Source organism: Vulpes vulpes, chromosome 3 (assembly GCF_048418805.1).
Source record: "Vulpes vulpes isolate BD-2025 chromosome 3, VulVul3, whole genome shotgun sequence".
Classification (NCBI taxonomy): Eukaryota; Metazoa; Chordata; class Mammalia; order Carnivora; family Canidae; genus Vulpes; species Vulpes vulpes.
The window spans coordinates 132,848,946-132,869,942 of record NC_132782.1 but is presented as its reverse complement, the minus strand read 5'-3'; the positions used below and the strand labels follow the sequence as shown (position 1 = coordinate 132,869,942).

The 20,997-nt window shown below is 42.4% G+C and overlaps 1 long non-coding RNA gene across 1 annotated transcript; it reads right to left on the bottom strand.

Annotated features, from left to right (window-relative positions):
* Nucleotides 1–4,273: 4,273 nt before the first annotated feature.
* LOC140598379 (uncharacterized) lies at nt 4,274–19,123 on the bottom strand. Its single transcript, XR_012000780.1, has 2 exons — nt 19,039–19,123; nt 4,274–6,549 (listed from the first exon to the last, which is right to left on the bottom strand). It is a non-coding gene; the product is annotated as an uncharacterized lncRNA (long non-coding RNA).
* Between the last annotated feature and the right edge of the window lie 1,874 nt (nt 19,124–20,997).

Sequence of the window (20,997 nt, the reverse complement as noted above, 5' to 3'; positions counted from 1 at the left end):
ACTTTTTGTTTTAACACAAATCAAAGTTTTATTAAATTTCTCTTTACAATGAATGTTTTGTGCGGTATGGCTGCAGAATTCAGATTCCAATATTTAGGCCAATCCAATGTAAAGTTGGCAAGTGGCTCTTGTCAAAATCCAGGAACTATAATTGGGTGGCTGGAGGCTCTGTGCACTTCTTCCATGGAAGCATGGGCCCTGGCACAACTGGCAGATAGAGCAAGTGGTCAGTAGCAAGCTGCATCCAATCCTTTTTCCACCATCACTGGACCTGAGTTAATTGCCCCAGCTACCTGAAGACTTCCATTTTTTCATCAAGCTTTCCCACTCTTCGGCCAGCCTGAAGCCTCTATCACAATGTAAGAGGCTTTCAAACATAAAGGCCAGTATCTCTCATCCTAGAATGGGATTAGAAAGGGAATGTCAAGGGTAAAGCTATCAATGGAAAAATCAGTTGAAATAAATGTTTATGCCCATACTGTGTATTCATGGTAAACGGAAACCTTTTCTTAACAAGGAAGTATTCGGAGTTTTACAACACTGGTATTAAGGCAGAGGAAATTCCCAAAATGTTGCAACAGATGCAGCTCAGCCAATCTTTTAAAAACATGAAATTGATAAGGTAGTGGACTAGATTTCTACCATGTCACATAATGGATTCTCTTACACAGATTCAACTTCATAAAATTACAGAAGTAATTAGTAAACTGCAAGCCAATCACAGTACTTCTCAATAGGGAATATAGAACAGAGAGGATCACTAATTACAGTTGCCAAAAACCAAAAGTTGAGTTCTCTAGAGATGTGGCCAAGTCACTACGTAAGCAGTGGGGGTGTACGTCTTTCCTGAAACTAACATCACAAACATATAGGGTTAGGATACCTCATAAGTGCAAGTGCTTCAAAGCTCTGCTCTATGCGTAGTGCTCCATACTATATACGTACCCTTAGGACAATCTTGAGAAACTCCAACACTCATTCCACTTAGTCTCAGACTACAGTCACTCCAAGAGACTCTTAGCAAAAGCTAAGATTTGTCCATAAAAAGAAATTTTTTAAAAAGCTTAATGATATATGTAGGGGCACCTGGGTGGCTCAGTTGGTTAAGTGTCCAACTCTTGGTTTCAGTTCAGGTCACGATCTCAGGGTCGTGAGGCTCCACGGTCAGCAGGGAATCTTCTTGGGATCCTTGCCCTCTTCCTTTCCCTCCCCTTCTACCCCTCCCTGCTTCTCGGTTAAAAACATAAATAAATAAAATCTAAATAAATAAATAAATAAATAAATAAATAAATAAATAAAATCCTTTTTTTAAAAAATGGTATGATATATGTTATATTCCCAGATTTCATCCAAATAAATATTCGGTCATTCTATCTTTTGAGTGATGAGGAACTACATAGTTATGAAATTCTTTCTGCCTGTAGAACAAAGTTGAGCCAGAGAATAGGCGGAAGGAAGTTCAAGAAATTTGTGCTGAGGGACAAGACTAAATGTTGTTCAGGGCCAAATGTTCTGTTTCTAAGGGCTGATCCTCCTTTGCTTTGAAGATCATCATTTGACTCTCAGTATATTCCAAAGACAGAACAAGAGTTTTTATTATATCAGAGTCTAACTATTTAACAATATGAAATATGTAAACAAATTGATTTAAGCTTTCTTTTAGAATGTTACATTTTCTATTTAAGGGGGATATATTAAAGACATATTTTTCTGTCTTTTCTAAACACTTCTTATTCATATCAAGGGTATCAAACCATTGCATTAAGAATTATTAGGGGGACGCCTGGGTGGTTCAACAGTCACGTGTCTGCCTTTGGCTCAGGGTGTGATCCCAGGTCCGGGGATCAAATCCCACATAGAGCTCCATGCGAGGAGCCTGCTTCTCCCTCTGTCTATGTCTCTGCCTCTCCCTCTGTGTCTCTCATGAATAGATAAATTTAAAAATTTATTTAAAAAAAGAATTATTATGAATCGGGTGCCTGGGTGGCTCAATCAGTTAAGTGTCCGACTCTTAATTTCAGCTCACATCATGATCTCAGGGTTGTGAGATCAAGCCCCACATCAGACTCTGTACTGGGTACAAGCCTGCTTAGGACTCTCTCTCCCTCTGCCCCTCTCCCCCACTCATGCGTGGGCATGCATGCTTTCCCTCTCCCTATCAATAAAAACTAAAACAAAATTTAAATTTAAAAAAAGAATTATCAGAGCGCCTGGGTGGCTCAGTCAGTTTAGTGTCTGCCTTCAGCTCAGGTCATGATCTCAGGGTCCTGGGACTGAGCCCCACATTGGGCTCCTGGCTCAGCGGGGAGCCTGCTTTTCCCTCTCCCTCTCCCACTCCCCCTGCTTGTACTCTCTCACTTTCTACCAAATAAATAAATAAAATATTTTTAAAAAACATTAAAAAGAATTACTATCGGGGCATGGGGTAACTGGGTAATGGGTATTAAGGTAGGCACTTGATGTAATGAGTACTGGGTGTTATATGCAACTGATGAACCACTAAACTCTACATCTGAAACAATACACTATATGTTAATTAACTGAATTTAGTTTTTTTAAAAAATATTTTAATTAACTGAATTTAAATAAAATTTTAAAAAAGAATTATTATGAATCTTATAGATCATATTAAAACATTCTATAATGAATAAAATCCCTCATCTCCAAAACCAAAATGTTTTTTAAGTAAGATTTACAGCTAACATGGGACTTGAACTCACAATCCTGAGATCAAGAGTCGCATGCTCTACCGACTGAGCCAGCCAGCCAGTTGCCCCCCCAAATTTTCCTTTAAATGCATATTTCTTCATGTTTCTAACACAAGCAACTGGAACCAGAAGACTGACTACAGAGGGAGAGGGGTTTTTATTTGCCATGTTTTGTTTTTAACATCACAGCATTATTTCCCTTTGACTTGTAAAGCCTAAGGTATTATCTTTTTGTGATTCTGATATTGGTATGTAAAGAAACATTTACATTATGGGCTTGTGATATAATGAAAGAGATGTACTCTATATTACAAAACAGAAGAACTGTGATTTGATCTCCCCCATAACTCAACATGTTAAGAAAGTGTGCCTCAAAATGGGTTTTTATTATGTTTTGTTCCATAAAGCATATCTAGTCACCACAGGATAAACTGGTATTTCATGTTACCCACAGAACTCCAAACAGAGTTTTCAAACCTGAATTCCATGTAGAAATCAGCTCCAAAGCATGACAGCATTTTCAAACACTTAAAAGTGCTATGAAATTATCACGGACATCGCAATCCTTTATATACATTGGAGCCTCGTATAGATATTTATACAGGAGAATAAGGGTAAATGCAGATTCACAAATCAAGGCAAATTGGTCTATATAGATAAAGAGATGCTTGTGTTTGCATATGGATATTCACGAAAATTAGGGGAAAAAAGTCAAAACTAAATAAATATTTAATATGTCAGCACCTGTCATATAGTTTTTTGTGCGTGCGCTTTACCACTATTGACTAGCAGTAGTACTGCTACTCTAACCAACTTCATTAAAGAATAAAAGAAAAGTAATAAGTCATTTCACACTCTGTCTGACCATTATACAATAATAGCAAGATTTCATGCAAGGGTACAACATTATGCCCATCTGCAATCACAGTCTCTTTGCAAAAATCTCAATTCACACTTCACATGCAGCTAACCTTGTTACCATCCCTTCCTAAATCCATCAGTGTTGCAGCTGCACGTCTTCACAGCCCAACATCTTAAAATTCATCACTTTGGCACCTTAGCATCACTATAGGTCAAGATAAAGAATCCAACCAAGAATAATTAAAGGGCACCCAGATGTTTAGTTTACTTATCTCAAGCCTTTCCTTTAACATATTTGAATTGCCTATGTGTATTATTTCTTTCAGATTTTTAAGATATGTGCAATGTGATTATTTTAAGGGTATGAGACCTGGAACAATACATTTCAGACTTTTTTTTTTTTTACAAGTATAGTTCTTTGTAGTTGAAATTTGAACAAGAGGCGTGATAATGAGTAGGTTGAGGGAAGGAAAGGTGTTATCTCATTAAGGTAATTACTAAGACATCCCCACCATTATATCGGTTTGAAAATGTGGCAATTAAAGCGCCCTACATGGGCTCCTGGAGACAAGAGAACAAGACAGTTCTCTTGGAACTTCTCTGTTACGGTTAATGTGTGTCATGTAAATGAAAGGGTAGACTACTGCTATTTCCTTCTGTTCCTCAGCCCCTACCCCCACCCTCAAATTTCTTTGTGGGTTATGTTTCTTTTTTCTTTTTTCTTTAACCTGAATTTAGTTCTGATGAAAGGTGCCAGATTGACAGCCCTAGAAGGCAAAGCCTTCTATTTACCCACAGAATGCTTGGAGCACAGAAAACAGTAGGGCAAGCGAGGCGGGCCACATGCTACCAACCTAAATCCGAGAAGACCTAACCTCTTCCTCCCTCTTCAGTCAAGCAAGTCTCCTTCTCCGAGGAAGAGGCTGCCAAATTCATACCCTAAGTCAGAGAAACTCAAAATACACATTTTTAAAAAATGGCAAGTGGTGTTCTTCGCTTACTTCACCACAACATATACAGGCTAACTCCCAGAGCTCTCAGGTCACTAAGGCTGACTGCACTATTCACAGAAACCACTACCTTTGCTCAAGAGGAATGCATTTCCCCTCTTGAGCTGATCATCTCACTACTTCATTGCTTCCACTACCCCAAACAAGATAAATAATAGCGTGATACACCACATAACATATAGAACCCAATCTCTAAGATCTTGCTTTCATACTCATCCAAGCATTATTTATCTCAAATTAAGGAAAGCAATTTAAACGTCCAACTATGGAAAAAGAGTTGACTGGATTGTGACACACTAATGGAAGAGAACACATATAACAAGTAGGAGACTTACAAAGAGTTTTAAATAAAACAGAGAAATACTCATACTGCATGGGGAAAACATAACTAAATGATATCCCAGGAGAAATAGATCACAACTATATAAAAATTAAAATGTATAACTATATAAAAGAGCAAAAAATCTAGAAATAATATATCACATGTTAGTAGTGGTTTTCTTTGAGTGACAGAAGATGGCATTTTTTTTCTTCTCTCTATTCTTCAATATTTTATAATTTTTTTTACAGTGAGTGTGCATTACTTTTACAAAACAAAGTTATTTTAACAATTTTTACAAAAAGTCTTAGTTTCTTTTGTAGTAGGATTTAACCACATAAATTTAACTCCATTAAAATTGAAAGTCAGAATCATCTGAAAATGCTGTAATCCTGCATTATCTCTTTCCTTTCCTTTATCTGCACAGAAAAAAAGGGAGAGAAGGAATAGAGGTTGAAAGAAAAAAAACTTAAGCAAATATGTTGTACAAAGAACTAACGCTTAGAATGGGTATTAAACTAGATGACCATTGAGATTCCTTCCAATCTTGGGTTTGGATCAAAACCAGTTCTGCCTAAAATCCACTTACCTATTAATGTGGATGTTGGAATGTATCCTTTCGCCAAATTTCTGAGCAGAACCAAGAGTCATGCTTGCCTAAGGGACTAGACCATTCATGGAAGGAAAAGAAAAGCCTATGAAACCTGTTGCCAAATAAAGAGGATCCTTCCTGAAATGCCATGGAGGTATGAAATACTGCTGTTAATAAGCAATGCTTTGAATAGTTGGGTTTTTAAAAAATCCTGTTCGAAAACAGTAATATCCAATAAATTTACAAACTTAATTCAACTTTTCAGCATTGACATTCTTCAATCGCGATGCTCAGTCCATCACCTTCGTCCCTTAAAAACATCCCAGGCATATAAAATGGCAAAGCAAAAATCAGAGGGTAAAAGCAAGGCGAGAATGAAGAACAGAAAGGACTCTGTGGACTTGGGCCTTTAAGTCTCCAAGCAGGCTAGAGCTTTCCACTATGGAATTCACTCACGTGACACTCTTCACCAGACTGCGGGCCATCACGTCTGTTACCAGTTCCTGAAATGAAAGCGGTCCTTATTGCTTTACTAAGTGGGGTGGAAAGGTCTGAATGATTATATGAATTCTAATAAATTCCTAGCCTACAAAATATCTTCATGGGAGGACTTTGGGCATGTGAAAATAATTGTGCCTTTTTGGGGGGATAATTAGGCCACGAGAAGCACGGTGGCATGTGCAGAGCTACATAATGTCACCCCTTAGGCACCGTAAGGGCAAAGCATTTTTAACCAAAAGTGATAACAAGAGAAGGGTAGACGAAAGAAGTAACAGGTTTGGGCCAGGTCTCTGCAAGGAGGCAGGCCGGGAAAACTCCACCCCCGGGGATGTAGAGCAAAGAGGAGGAACCCCAGGGACTGCACAGGTGCTTTCTTTCCTGCTCTGAGCAGACACAGGTGGGAGGGAGAGGGCAGCCGAAGGCTGACTCGTGAGACGAATGGGTGGAGCATCTCCAGCTTCAGGAACTGGTTCTTGATCATCTGCTGTCACATAAATAAATCTAAAGAATTTCGCGGGGGAATCCAAAACACGGATTGCCAGAAATGTCTACAGCAATCTAGAAAAGAAGACAGACAAAATTTAACACCCCCATGCCCCTACTTATCTATTTGGACTTTATGTGACTTAATGAGAAAATCTGTTGATGCAAAACAATGAAAGATTATTTGACAATTATACATGTATTCACATATGAATAGGTTTAGTGTAACGCCACAGTGTGTTCACTCAAGGTTGGTGAGGAAGTAGACGTCTCTCTGAAATCCTCTTAATGGAAATGACTGGTAAACTTCCATTAATAGAACAGCCTGTGGAAAATGAGGCAGATGGATAACAGTGTGAGGTTTTTTAAAGTGATTGTGGCTCTGATCCACCTTATTTTCAGTGCATGACTCTGTCTTTGTTGATACCTCTACTATCCTTGCCCATTGAACTGGGCAGATGCCCAGGGTGGGGAGGTAGGAGGTGTTGCAAAAGAAAGTTGGGCAATCAGCTCCTCTGGTGGCATTAGCAAACATTATTTGATCATTTGTAATTTATAAATGCTACTTTTCTCAAATGAGAGATATTAGAAAATCAAAAAGCTTCGAATTAGATTATTAGAAAGTAATTTCATAGCAGTTCGTTCAACCGGAAACCTGTCTACTGAGAAAGAGACCGACTGTGCTGTGATCACTTGGAAGACTTCCACTTTCACCTCCAGCTTAGCTTCCCTACAGTAGGAAGTGAGTAGCACTTCCATATCCTTTTCCTAACACTATCAGCAAATTGTTTTTTTTAAATGTGAAAGATTTCAATCAAAAATGGAACCAGAATATATAAAATGGGAAATCTTACTCATGTGCCTTCAGGAGAATAAAGCTTTAAGACTGAGAGACTGATTTCCCATAAATGTCCCATCTACAGAAGACTGATAATGTTGGGATTGTCTCTTAAGAGAGGAAGTTGGTCAGGAGTTACCTCATACCAACCTCTGAAAATGTTTGCTTATGGTTTCTGAAGACATGAACAAGAAATGGCGCAGGTTGGGTTGATCTCACAGAATAGCCTGAATTGAGCTTTATTTGTGTGACTGGACTGGTTTTGTCTACTTGGGGCATTTGCAAAGCTGGTTTCTGTTTATTTTTTTATTTTAACAATTCTAACTGAGCTCTCCCCACTTTACATTCCCTGCCCATTAATATAGCCTGCCCCAAGCCCTCTGCAGGCTCACCTGTAGCTTGCTGCAGTTTGCATGTCCTGAATCCCAGTTCCTAGCTATACCCAAACAAACTCATCTTTTTGACAATTTGGAGCTCAATTCAGTTTACTTCATTTTAGATTGACATTCCTTGGCATCAGAAGTGGGATCCAAAGGAAGTGAACCCCAGAAAACAACCCTTAGAATCCAGTGAAGTGTCCAAAAGGAGTCCCTTGTACTTATCGCCTCCGTGGGTCGTTGTCTGCTTTCTCTCTGGTGAGGTCTTTTCTTGAATTCCAGGCTCTTGGTCTTGATTCAGCTCTCTGATTCTATTTAGGATCTGTTTAAAAGCTTTGTCTCTTTCAGTGAGTACTCCTTTGTTGTCCTATTAGAAGCACACTAGAATTTCAGCGTAATTTCTTAGGAATTCTTAAGTGAAGCAAATTTTTTAAAATATAGTATCAGTGGGCATGAGCTGAGCAAATAAGTAGTACTAGAATGCTTGCCACCTCATTATGAAAGACTTCGGTCTCCAAAGTAAAAGACTCCCATTAAAGGATAAGGTAATCAGGGACAGGCCAGATTGACATTAGGTTGCCTGTCAAATGCAACACAATTTCCATGGAACAAGGGTGGGATACTTGATCATGGATCAGGCAACTAGAGTAAGGGTCAGCTGCTGGGGGGTGGGGAACAGTATCCCATGAAGAAGACACCATAAAACAAAAGACAACTCCCAACTCTGAAAACACACCCATCAGGCTATGTGGGCCTGGGTGGCTCAGTGGTTGAGCATCTGCCTTCAGCTCAGGGCGTTATCCCGGGGTCCTGGGATTCAGTCTTGCATCAGGCACCCCACCAGGAGTCTGCTTCTCCCTCTACCTATGTCTCTGCCTCTCTCTGTGTGTTTCTCATGAATAAATAAATAAAATCTTTAAAAAAAATTTTTTTTTTTTAGTTTGCTCTCAAGGAACCTCTGATATATGGGATCCTGGGATGTCTGGGTGGCTCAGCAGTTGAATGTCTGTCTTTGGCTCAGGGCGTGATCCTGGGGTTCAGGAATCGAGTCCCACATCAGGCTCCCTGCGAGGATCCTGCTTCTCCCTCTGCCTATGTCTCTGCCTTTCTCTCTCTCTCTCTATGTCTCTCATGAAGTATGGGATCCTAATCATCTAAAATGCTCTAAGGGTGGCCCTCCTTCAGGGACCCTGGCCCATTTTGTGTTAAAAAAATTATGGCCTCTCCTCATCCACATTTTTCACTAAATTGACCCATCTTACAAAAGGTAATTTAGAATTTCAATGGCCATTATGAAGAACTTTGGATCTCCCCTAACTTGCTTTTCTCCAGACTAAATGAGAAGACTGCAGCAATAGAATTAAACAATCTGAATGGGATAGCTATTTTAATTGGTACCTAGAGGCTTCTGAACGCATTCAAGATTCTAAAATTGTCTCTTTACAAAATACTATTTCTAAGTAACTGAAGCAAATAAACTACTAGAAAGAGATTTTTTTTTAAATCTGAAGCCTCTCCCGTGGCAACACTGGCCCAGGCCCCTAACTCTGTAGCTGTGCCTCCTCTAGATCCAACTCTGTCCTCTTCTAACCCTGCCCTTTATCTGCTCTCCCCTTCTGCTCTAATGCTAAAACCTTACCAACTGAGCCTGTTAAAACTCTCCTTTTTAAAATTAGGCCTTCTGAGGATCCAGCTAAACCATTAATTCTTATGTCCCATGGATGAAACCTGAATTTAGAGCTATATAGAGTAAAATATTTTCCCAAGGGAACTGAGGATCCTCATGGACTTGCAGAAGAATTCAGTATTGTGATTCAGACTTATCAGCCTCACTTCCCCTCTTTGTCAATTAGTCTACATGCTTTTGGAGAAGGTGAAGCCCAGCATTGGATGAAAACTGCTAATATGGAAAGCCCTGAACAATCTTTAGAATTCCAAGTAGCTCAACCACCAGCTCTTTTATATGCCCAAGTAAATGCCATAGCCAAAAGGCTGCATCTTGCCATCCCAAGGGCTTTCTTTCCCTCAACTGATAGATTGGAACAAAATTGGGGTATGCACCCAAAAGCCTGCCAAATCTGTTCATGCTTGCTACAGCAGACTCTCCATTATTTTTAAATTCTGGACTCCTTATAGATGTCCAGAATTTGTCCAGTGGCCTTTAATTCAGTGTTTATAAATGGTTTAAACAGAGATCTCTCTCTCTGTGTTAGTCAATAGAACTCCCATGGACTGGGAGACAACTTCTATCCCTAATCTTGTCAGTCTAACTCATCAGTTAACCTGCACCCCAAATGATGAATCCAAAAGAAAGGCAACCAAAATGTTAAGTTTCCAAATTCAACAGATGGAATCAATAGATGGAATTCAACAAGTGGAATCTCCTAAGCTCTCCCTATCAAACTCTGTCATTATTGAAAATTAATAATAATAATAATAAATACAAAAACAAAACAAAACCCGGCCACTGGAGAAAGGACTGCTACAAAAAAAAAAAAAAACAAAAAAACAAAAACTCTAGACAATTATAGCTTTCCATGATCCAAGGGTCAGACCCATCCCAATGATCTGAGGAAACACAAGGACTATTTCCCATTCTACCATTAAATAGGCTGTGGGAAACCACTCTAGATTGGTGACCAACACTTTATAATATTAATCAACACAGGAACTACTCTATCAGTGGTCAACCACAATACAATTAAACAGTTCCTAAAAACAAAACAAAACAGAAAAACAACAATCCCTTCCTCAGAGTAATACATTTATTCAAATAGTGGGGATCTCAGATAAACGACAATGTGTCCCTATTTCTAAACCTACACTCCTTTGCTTGGGATCTTTGCAAGATAAATACCCACTTCTCCTCAGTAAATCTTTCCCTGTCCACTTATTAGCGTGAGATTTCCTAGAAAAATATCATGCTGCCATTTCTTTCTCTCAAAAGGGAGAAACAACTCTTGAGTTCAAATCTCCTGAACTAAAATCCCTTGAACCAAATCCCCAAGAAAATCCAAACCCTTTTTCTTTCTCATGTACTTTACAAACCAGGAAAGATCAAACTTCAGATTCATTTCCAGTATTAGATTTAGTGTTCCCTAGTCCATGGGCAAAATCCTCCACGGACATAGGCGGAATTCATAGTGCCTCCCTTCCCCTTAAAATCCAAATTGATTTCTCAAAACCTCTCCCCAAAATTAATCAATACCCTATAAACAAGGAAGCTTTACCTAAAACCTATAGAAGACTATAAAGCACAGGGATGTATTATTCCCTGAACCAGTCCTTTTAATCCCCCTATTTTACCTGTAAGAAAATCTAATGGTCAAGGATAGAGATTTGTCCAAGATCTCTGAGTAACAAATAATGGCATTGTTATTTTTTGCCATCTTGTTGTTCCTAATCCCCATGTATTATTGGCATCCATACCTACCAGAAACAAATTTTTCATTGTGATCCAGTTATGCAGGCCATTATTTCCAATGGACAATGCTAGCCAATATCTTTTTGTTTTCACTTGGGAAAAGGTAAAAGTATACCTAGACAGTAAGGCCCCCAGGATTTTTACTGAAAGTCATTTTTACTTCTCACAAATTTTATTTTATTTTTTTTAAGATTTTATTTATTTATTCATGAGAGACACAGAGAGAGGCAGAGACACAGGCAGAGGAAGAAGCAGGCTCCACGCAGAAAGCCAGATGTGGGACTCGATCCTGACACCACAGATCATGCCCTGAGCCAAAGGTGCTAAACCTCTGAGCCACCCAGGGATCCCCTTTATTTTATTTATTTTATTTTATTTTATTTTATTTTATTTTATTTTATTTATGATTTTATTTATTTGAGAGAGAGAGCGCGCGTGCACACAAGCAAGAGAACACAAGCGGGGAGCGGCAGAAGGAGAGAGAGAGAAGGGAGCTGAGTAGGGAGCCTGACACAGGGCTCCACCCCAGAACCCTGGAACCAAGATCTGAACCAAAGGCAGGTGCTTAACTGAGTCACTCAGCCACCCCTAGAGTGTTTTTTTTTAACATTTTTTAAAATTTAAATTCAATTTGCTAACATATAGCATAACACCCAGTGCTCATCCCATCAAGTGCCCTTCTCACAAATTTTAAAAGCTGACTTAGACAATATATAATTTTCTGTAGACTCCACCTTACTACAATATGTAGAGGATTTACTTCTCTGCTCACCCTCTAAGGCCTCTTCACAAGAAGACAATATTCCTGTTAAAACTCTTACCACTAAGGGACACAAGGTCTCAAAGAAAAAGTTGCAATTTGTTCAAACTCAAGTCTGATATTTAGGACATTTCATCTCAAAACCAGGGTTACATCTAGGTCCTGGTAGGCTTCATGGCATCTGGAGCTTCTCAAAACCTAAAACCAAGTGTCAATTACAGAGTCAATTATTGTTGCAGTGGGATTTCAAACTTCTCCTTAATGGCCCAGCCTCTGTGTGTCTTATTAAAAACTACTAAACCTGACCCCATTACCCAGGAAAACAAAGAAGGATTGGCTTTTAAAACCTTGAAGGAGGGGGATCCCGGGGGGTCTCAGCAGTTGAGCATCTGCCTTGGGCTCAGGGTGTGATCCTAGAGTCCTGGGATCGAGTCCCCACATCAGGCCCCCTGTATGGAGCCTGCTTCTCCCTGTGTCTCTGCCCCTCTCTCTCTCTGTGCCTCTCATGAGTAAATAAAATCTTTATAAAAACTAAATCAAATAAAACCTTGAAGGAGGGACACCTGGATGGTTCTGTGTGATATGCGTCAGCTTTCAGCTCAGGTCATGATCCCAGGGTCCTGGGATCTAGTCCCACATGTGTGCTCCCTGCTTGGTCGGGAGCCTGCTTCTCCCTCTTCCTCTGCCTGCAGTTCCCCCTACTTGTTCTCTCTCTCTTTCTCTCTCTCTCTCTCTCATTCTGTCCAATAAATAAAATCTTTAAAAAAAAATAAAACCTTGAAGGAAATCTTAATAAATCCACTTGTCCTAGGACGTCAAAACCATTAGCTACCCTTTTTCCTTTTTGTATATGAAAAGGAGGGAAATGCCCTCAGAGTACTTACCCAACAACATGGAGGCTACCAGACAGCCAACAATTAGATCCCATGGTCTCCCTCTCCATGCCTTACGGCTGTCACTTCTACCGCCTTCCTGGAAAGGCCTTGACATCTTTGTACCTCATGCCATTGAAGCTCTCAAACTCACACCACGCCCAACACCTCTCAGCAAGCCATCTTCTTATGAAATTTTCTTGCTAACCTCCCCTCAGATCATTCTTATTTGTCATATCGATCTCAACCCTGCTACTCTTCTTCCTTATTCCATGGCTAAAATCCCCATGACTATTTGACTTTAACAGATCACCTATTAACCCCCATGATAACTTACAAGAAGCCTCCTTGGCAAATGTTGATTTCTCATGGTTTGACTAATAGCTCTTATCTGATAAGTGAAAATGATAAATAGCATGCTGGATGTGCAATATCAACTCCTTTTGAGGTCGTTGAGGCCTTACCTGTGGCTGCTTCAGTCCAACAAGCTGAATTACATGCTCTTATTCAAGCACGTGTTCTAGCTCAAGGTAAAACCACAAACACCTATACAAATAGTCAGTACACTTTTAGAGTAGTCCGTGATTTTGGAATGTTATGAAAACAACAAAGTTTCCTTACTTCCAGCAGAGACAAAATTTAAAAATGGTCCTTGTGTTCAAGATTTATTAGATGCTATACTGGCAGCAGCTCTGGCTACTACTAAAGTCCCTGGGCATTCTAAATCTGACTCCCTGAAAGCCAAAGGAAACCACTCACTGATACCTTTGCAAAAAATGCTGCTCTTATGGGATCCATAGACCAAACCTCTATCATGGTCCAGAAAACTACTTGACGATGACCTAAAAGAATTAACCAAAGATTTATAATTGGCCCTTAAAAAAGAAAAATAAAATTGGAGATCTAAAAGCTGTTGGTATCATGAAGAATAGAAACTCTGTTCTATCAGTCCTGCCAGAAAAATCTAAAATTTCCATTATTAACTACCATGCATGAGTTAAATCACTGGTCCCCTGATAAAACGATAACGTTCATGAATCAACATTGGTGGGAAACATCTGCAAGGCACAGAAAAGTACTTATCTTGCTTGTTCCATCTGTCATAATTTAACCCAAGGAAACTCATCCATACTGCCCCCATTTAGTTTACCCAATGAACCATTCAAGGTTTGGCAAATGGATATCATACAATTGCCCCCATCTCATAGATAATGGTTTGTATGTTTTCATGTTGGACTGAAGATTTCCCACGTAGACAGGTAGCTCTTTTGTACCTAAAATGCTATTGGAAAAGATAATTCTCCCTTGGTCTTCATAGTAATTGGGAAATCCATTTTATTGGTCAAATACTTTGACAGGTCTATGCTGTCTGGCCAGTTCTGCAACATTTTCATTGTGTTTATCGTCCTCATATCTTCAGGACTGGTCTAACATACAAATGGAATTACTGACTCAGCTAAATTAGTGCAAACCATCCAAATCCCTTGGCAAAAGCATTATCATTGGTCCTTCTAAATCTTAGATCTACTTCCTTTTGGATGCATAAACTTTAACCTTTTAAAATAATTATAGGGGACACCTGGGTGGCTCAGCTGGTTGAGCATCCAGCTCTTGATTTTGGCTCAGGTCATGATCTCAGGGTTGTGGGATTGACCCTGGTGCCCATCCCCCCACATGTTCTCTCTCTCCCTCTCTCTCAAAATAAATAAATCTAAAATAAAATAATTACAGGATGGCCTATGCACTTAACCCCTCCTTCTTTTAACCCACAATTAACAAAGGAGGGGGGCATATGTTAATTTTGCAAAGACCCAATTGAGTCCATAGAAAATAATCACACTGGTAGAACAATCTTTTGACAGTGCACTCCCTGGAGATGAAGACATCAACATCACATCTTATAGCCTGGAGATTTATGTCTATTGGAAAAGACATCCCCAAAAAGACTCTCTTCAACCTTGCTGAAAATGTCCCTACCAGGTGTTATTAACCAACCCCTGTGCAGCCAGACTTGAAGGAATAGATACCTGGGATTCATGTGTCACATCTAAAGAAAGCCCCAAATCTGAATGAACCTGTACACCAACTGGTGACCTGAAACTGAAAATTTCTAGGAACTGAAGCAGATAGCATCTGGAGTAGACAGCTTACTCAAGATATCTGGACCAGGCCTATATCACTTTCCTGTTTGTTTGTTTGTTTTTTAAGTACTCTATATTTAGTTAAATCAGGTCATTCAGGCCCTTAATTGTCCTTTCTTTAGTTTTTCTACTGTCCTTTACTTGAGGCTTAACACATCCTTTTATCCCCACATTACAAAAACTCTCTGATTCTACTAAAATGACTGATTCTTGGATTTGTGCCAGAGCAAATATTACTCATGATGAATCTAAATCGGTGGCCTGGCCACTATCTTTAGAAGGATGACAAAACCAATCTGGTAAAGATGTAGGATTTTCCTTTGGTAACTTTGAAGCCACATATGTCTTTCCTTCTAGAAGACTGATACCAAATACTATGACTTTCCATTAGGTGCCCCTCACTCATAAAGGATTATCTCTCACTCTGGTCTGGACTCTTACCCCAATTTTTTCTTTTTCTTTACGTTTCAAGAACAGTGACAGAAATGGCAAAATTCTAGGATATCTCCCATTAAATATTTGAGACTATAGAATTTTATCTGATCCAAATGAACATGAATTCACTTCCTATTTGGAATCCAGAAGTCTATATCATCTCCTCCATTAAATATATCTCTATGGTAAGGAGATGAAAACCATAATAATACCAGAAAATGGGAAGCTAATGTGTCCTTGTTCAATGGTACGTCATTGGGAATTGACCAAAAATCTGATGATGGTGGAAACTTACTTTTTCCCTAGATATCTTCCAGGCCTCCACCAAAACCTTATTTATACTAGATCAGTTCACTTGTTATTTCAAATTTACTTTCTTCCACTGCTATGAAAATTTAAGATGCCCGTATAACCATTCCCATTATGCTAATAAACCAGATTACCACGTGCTCTGTATAAAGGATTGTATTTTTTATCATGAAATTCCCTCTTTGATTCCAGGAAAAAGAATCTGGGCAAAGGAATCCACCTATGCCTTACTCTTAGAAAACACTGGGTATTTCTTTTTATGTGGAAGAAACATATATTCTACTCTACACTCCCCCTTAATTGGAAAGGAGGTTGTAGGATCACTACCCTTATCCCTAATGCCAAAAATTGGAAAAACTCTTTGTTCTACTACTTATATACCTATTACTCTGGGGGGGGGGGTCTTTCTCTTATTAACTTAAAAGGACATGTCAGGGGATCCCTGGGTGGCGCAGTGGTTTAGCGCCTGCCTTTGGCCCAGGGCGCGATCCTGGAGACCCGGGATCGAATCCCACGTCGGGCTCCCGGTGCATGGAGCCTGCTTCTCCCTCTGCCTATGTCTCTGCCTCTCTCTCTCTCTCTCTCTCTCTCTCTCTCTGTGACTATCATAAAAAATAAAATAAAAATAAAAATTTTTTAAAAAGGACATGTCAGAACTGGGAACATTATAATTTTGGGTGGCTGCCTAGCTGTAACCCTATGATAGAGAGAAAGGGTTCGGGCATGCTTTCACCACAGATTGTTTTCCGTAGTTGGGAATAGCAAACCTTAAAGCAATTCAGTCCTTCTATAGTCATGTCTACCATTTCCAATATTTCTGTTCAAACTTTTGAATATCAACAAACACAAATAGATAGCTTTGCAGAAGTAATCCTACAAAACCACAGAGCCCTGAACCTCCTCACTGCTCCACGGGGGTGGGGGGGGGGGGGACACCTGCACCTTACTTGAAGAAGAATGTTGTTTTTATGTCAATAAATCATGGAAAATAATACAAGAACTAAAAATAACAAAAGACAATATCAAGCTTCTAGCAGAAATTGGCCAACCTCCCAGAACTTGGGACATTTTCAATCTATTTAACATAGACAATCGGGGAAACTAGTTGAGGTGTATTTCTTTTCTTTTCTTAAAAAAAAAAAGATTTTTTTATTTATTTGAGAGAGAAAATGAGAGAGAGAGAGCACACACGTGCAGGGAGGGGCAGAGGAAGAAGGAGTAGGAGACACCCCACTGAGCAGGGAGCAGGATGGGTTGCCAGATTCCATCCTAGGACTCTGGGATCAAGACAGGAGTGTGAAGGCAGACACTTAGACTGAGCCACCCAGGCACCCTGGGAGTTATATTTCAGGCAATAGCTACTGTTGGGCCATTGGTCCTCAGTTTGATCTTTCTAATTAAATTTTTCCTGTTTTGCATTAGTAAACAAATGCCTTCTTCCCAAATGTAGGTACAAAATAAAATTATTTTCCTTTCAAAGACTTTTCCTGAAATTCACCTGACCATGGAAACTAAATGGCCCACCTCAGAGGGACATAACAGATTTTTCATTTTCAATCCTCTTGTTCAGTTGAGCCCAAAAGAAATTCCATATCATTTCCCTCCTCCCTGAGACAAGACCCCTGAGGATGGCCTTCCTCAGCTTTAGAGGGGTAAAGACTCCTGAGGATGGTCCGTCCCTCTCACCTTCCTAGGCCACACAAACAATCCACCTATAAAGACCTACAATTGTGAACAAATTAACAAGCAACACCTGAATGACATAATTGATCAATGGTGCTTTCTATGAAAGATCTTGATCAAAGGGGGGAAATGTAAAAGAATTTCAATCTAAAATGGAACCAGAGGATATAAAATGTAAACTCTCACATACGTGTGCTCAGGAGAACAAAATTTGGGGCCTGAGAGACTGATTGCCCATTTCCTGATTGATAGAAGACTGATAATATTGGGATTTTTCTTAAGTTGATAGGGAGCTGGTCAGGAGTTGCTTCATATCAACCTTGGGAAATTTTTGCTTATGGCTTCCAGAGACATGAACAAGAAATGACCCAGGTCTGGTTGATCTTACAAAATAAGCTGAATTGAGCTTTATTTGTATTACTGGACCGGTTTTGTCTGCTCAGGGAATTTTCAAAGCTGGTCTTCGTTTGTTTTTTATTTTAACAGATTCTAACTGAGTTCTCCCCTCTTTACATTCTCTGCCCATAAATATGGCCTACCTCAAACCCTCAATACACTTGCCTGTAGCTTGCTACAGTTAGCATGTCCCAAATTGCAATTCCTCTGCTACTCCCAAACAAACTAATCTTTTTGACAATTGTGAGCTTGCCTCTTTTTTGTTTTTTTTGTTTTGTTTTGTTTTTGTTTTTTTAGGTCGACAGAAGGTAGAGTAGTTTTTCACGATGAGCACTCATGTTGCAGCATAGGAGTGAGGAAACAAGGTACCACCAATGCCTAATTCCTCTCTCCTAAGGCGGCCTTATAAATACCTATTGCTCTATATAGAAAACTTTCCCTCCCGTTTCAGGCAAAGATGCACACCCCGAAACACTTCTTCCTCCGACCCCCAGACGCTGTGGGGGCTCCCCAGGGGTGCCGGAAACTACAAAATGCAGAGCATCCATGCCACTGCAAGTCTCTATCAGCTCCTAAATTCCACTTCATCCCTCCAACTGAAAGGGAGAAGGGGAGGGTAATCAACAAAGGGGAAAACCTCCCTCCAGAAGGCAGTCACTTGAGCCACGAGGCCTTTTGAAGGCAGAGGGACGTGAAGCGGGATGCAGATGGGAGCACGCACCTGGGCCAAGATTTAGTATCGTTATCGGAAGAGGAGAAGCCTTTACGTCCCCTCGCGAGCCCGTGGAGATGTGAGGGGGGGGGCCTGCTCTGCAGGCCCAGCCCAAGCCAGCGCTGGGTCGTGAGAGCGCCTGGACTCCCGCCCCGCCCCGCGGGGTCCCTGCGCTGATGCACGCGGGCCTCCCGGGAACTCGGTCCCTAACCGGGCGGCGGGACTCGGAGCCGCGGGGCTGTCCCGGGGCCTGGGCTCCACGCGCGGCAGCGTCAGCGGGAGGCGGGCGGGCGGCCCGGGCCCTGCACCCCGGAGCTCGGCGGGCGGGGCGGGCGGGGGCGGTCGGCGTCGCCGGCTGACAAAGCCCTCCTCTCGGAAGCCGAGTTCCATCCCGCGCGCTGGAAGGGCCTCCTGCCCCTGGGGCTCCTGGGCTCCTGGGCTCCCGGCCTCGGCGGCCGCGGCGGCAGCTGGGGCGGCGGAGCGCGCGGCGCGAGCCCGGGAAGCAAGAAGGGCCGTTGCGAGCGGTTCCGCCGCGACCCCGCCGCCCCCGGGCGGCTGCTCCCAAGAACTCACTACGGAGGCGCGGCCCGATCGGCCTGCCGCGGAGCGCTACTTACCCCGGATCGCGGGGCCTTGGAACTACTTTATGGATCTGAAGATTTTCTTCTTTGGGGTGTGACCCTGTCTGGACTCGGGGCTAACGCGGAAGCGCGGGCGGGGAGGGCCCTTTGTACTCGGCTCGCCCGCCCCCCCCGCCCCCCCGCCCCCCCCCCGCCTCCCCCGCGCGCCCCCGGCGGCCCCGGCGGCCCCCGCCTCGCAGGGAGCCCCGGGCCCGCGCTCCGCGCCGCCGCGCCGGGAGCTGTCTGTGGTGCTGGGGAGAGCGCGGCGCGGCCCGGGCGTCCACCCCGCCAGCTCGGGCCCACGAAGGCCTTAAAACTCCGCCGGAAGGAGGGGAGGAAGAAGGTCCCTTCTGGGTCACCGCGTCGCCCCGAGGCAGCTGACCTGTTTTTCCAATGCAAGAGGCCAGTGACACGTCCCTTCCTCTGGAAGCGCACCCTCAGCCCCACACACTCGGCCCTCCCAGCCCTGGGGGTGTCCGGCCCACCCAGGGTAAGAAGGCAGGGCCACTGGGCCCTACCATGCGCCCCGACTCCAAGGGAACAAGCAAGTAGGCCGTGGAGAGGCAGGCTGGGAACTGGCCAAGAGAGTGGGACCAAAGACCTGGTGGGAGGCTCAAGGAGCCTAGAGGCCCTTTCCAGGGTCCGCGGGGGTAAAGCCTGGGAAAGCTCCCCCGCTCCCCCATCTGCCCACACCTCTCTAGCCGACGGCCAAGGCGACAAGAGCCAGCTCCCCCTCATCAAGGATTCAGAGCTGTAAGGGAACATGGGCCCCTTGGAGCCTCCACCCTGCCTTTGCCCATTCCCACCATCACTGAAGAGTCGGTCTCCTCCCAAGCATGTTGGCTTCCAGCCGCGCCTGGCTTTTTTAGAAAACCAAGTAGCTCCTTCCAGTATATTTTTGTAACCACGTGGCTTAACGGGAACTAAAGTTTCCCTAGCCCTGGGGAGAGCTTTTCCAAATATTTTTAGAAAGTTAAAAATGTAACAAAACAAACTACTCACAAGCCGCCCGTTTAAAGAGGGGAGGTGGGATTCGGCAGACTCCTGGGGAAGGGCTGCCTAGGCAGGAGTCAGATGGCAGGGAGAGAGGAGGAGGGAAGTCTTGGTTTGAGGGTAAGTGGGTTTTATTTGCAACAGAGGAAATCCGCTGTCTAATTTGGCATCGCGTGGGCTTTCATTTTAAGGGGTGGAGCAAAAATAAACTGATACAAGGTGGTAGGTATATTTGCTGGAGGCTAGAGACAAGCTGCAATCGGTACTTCACAACTCACTGAAAATTGCTGGTTTGGACTAAACTGGCTGGCTGCTGGCCAGGGGCTCAACTTTTCACTTCACACGCACTACAGATTTCTGTCAGCTTTCTTGGGGTCCCAGAGCTGATACTGGGGCGGGCAAATCTAAGGGGGTCACTGTGGGTTCGTTTTCCTGGGTTTCTGTAGGAAGCAAAGAGTGCCACCGCAAGTCCCTGTTTTGCCAGTCCCCAACTTAATCGCAGGACCGATCCAAATAAAGTTTAACCGTGGAGTGCCCTTCAAACACCAAGTGAAACTAGGGGAAAAGAAGAGGGGCACAGCTCCTAGGGACAGCTGTCCTCTGGGCCTCCACAACTGATTCCACATCTCCCATGAGAAAAGACCTTTGCCTGTTACCTTTGTTCCTTGCTTTTCAGGAAACCTAGGGTTGCACTCCTCATCTCTTAGCCAACCCCCATCTTTGTTGGGCCAGCACAGAAGAACAGAGGGACCCCTTTTGAGGAAAAGGATGTGTTTGCATTTGACTTTTAAGTAGTAGTTTGGGGACGTTTGAATAGAAGGGCACCTGCTGAGGTGCCCTTTGCAGTACCTCAGCGGAAAGAATGAAAAGAAGAAATTTCAGCACTCAGTTTTCTTCCTGAAACAACACCCACCCCCAACAGCCAATTTGCCAACTTCTATGCAACAGGAAATAACCAAAACA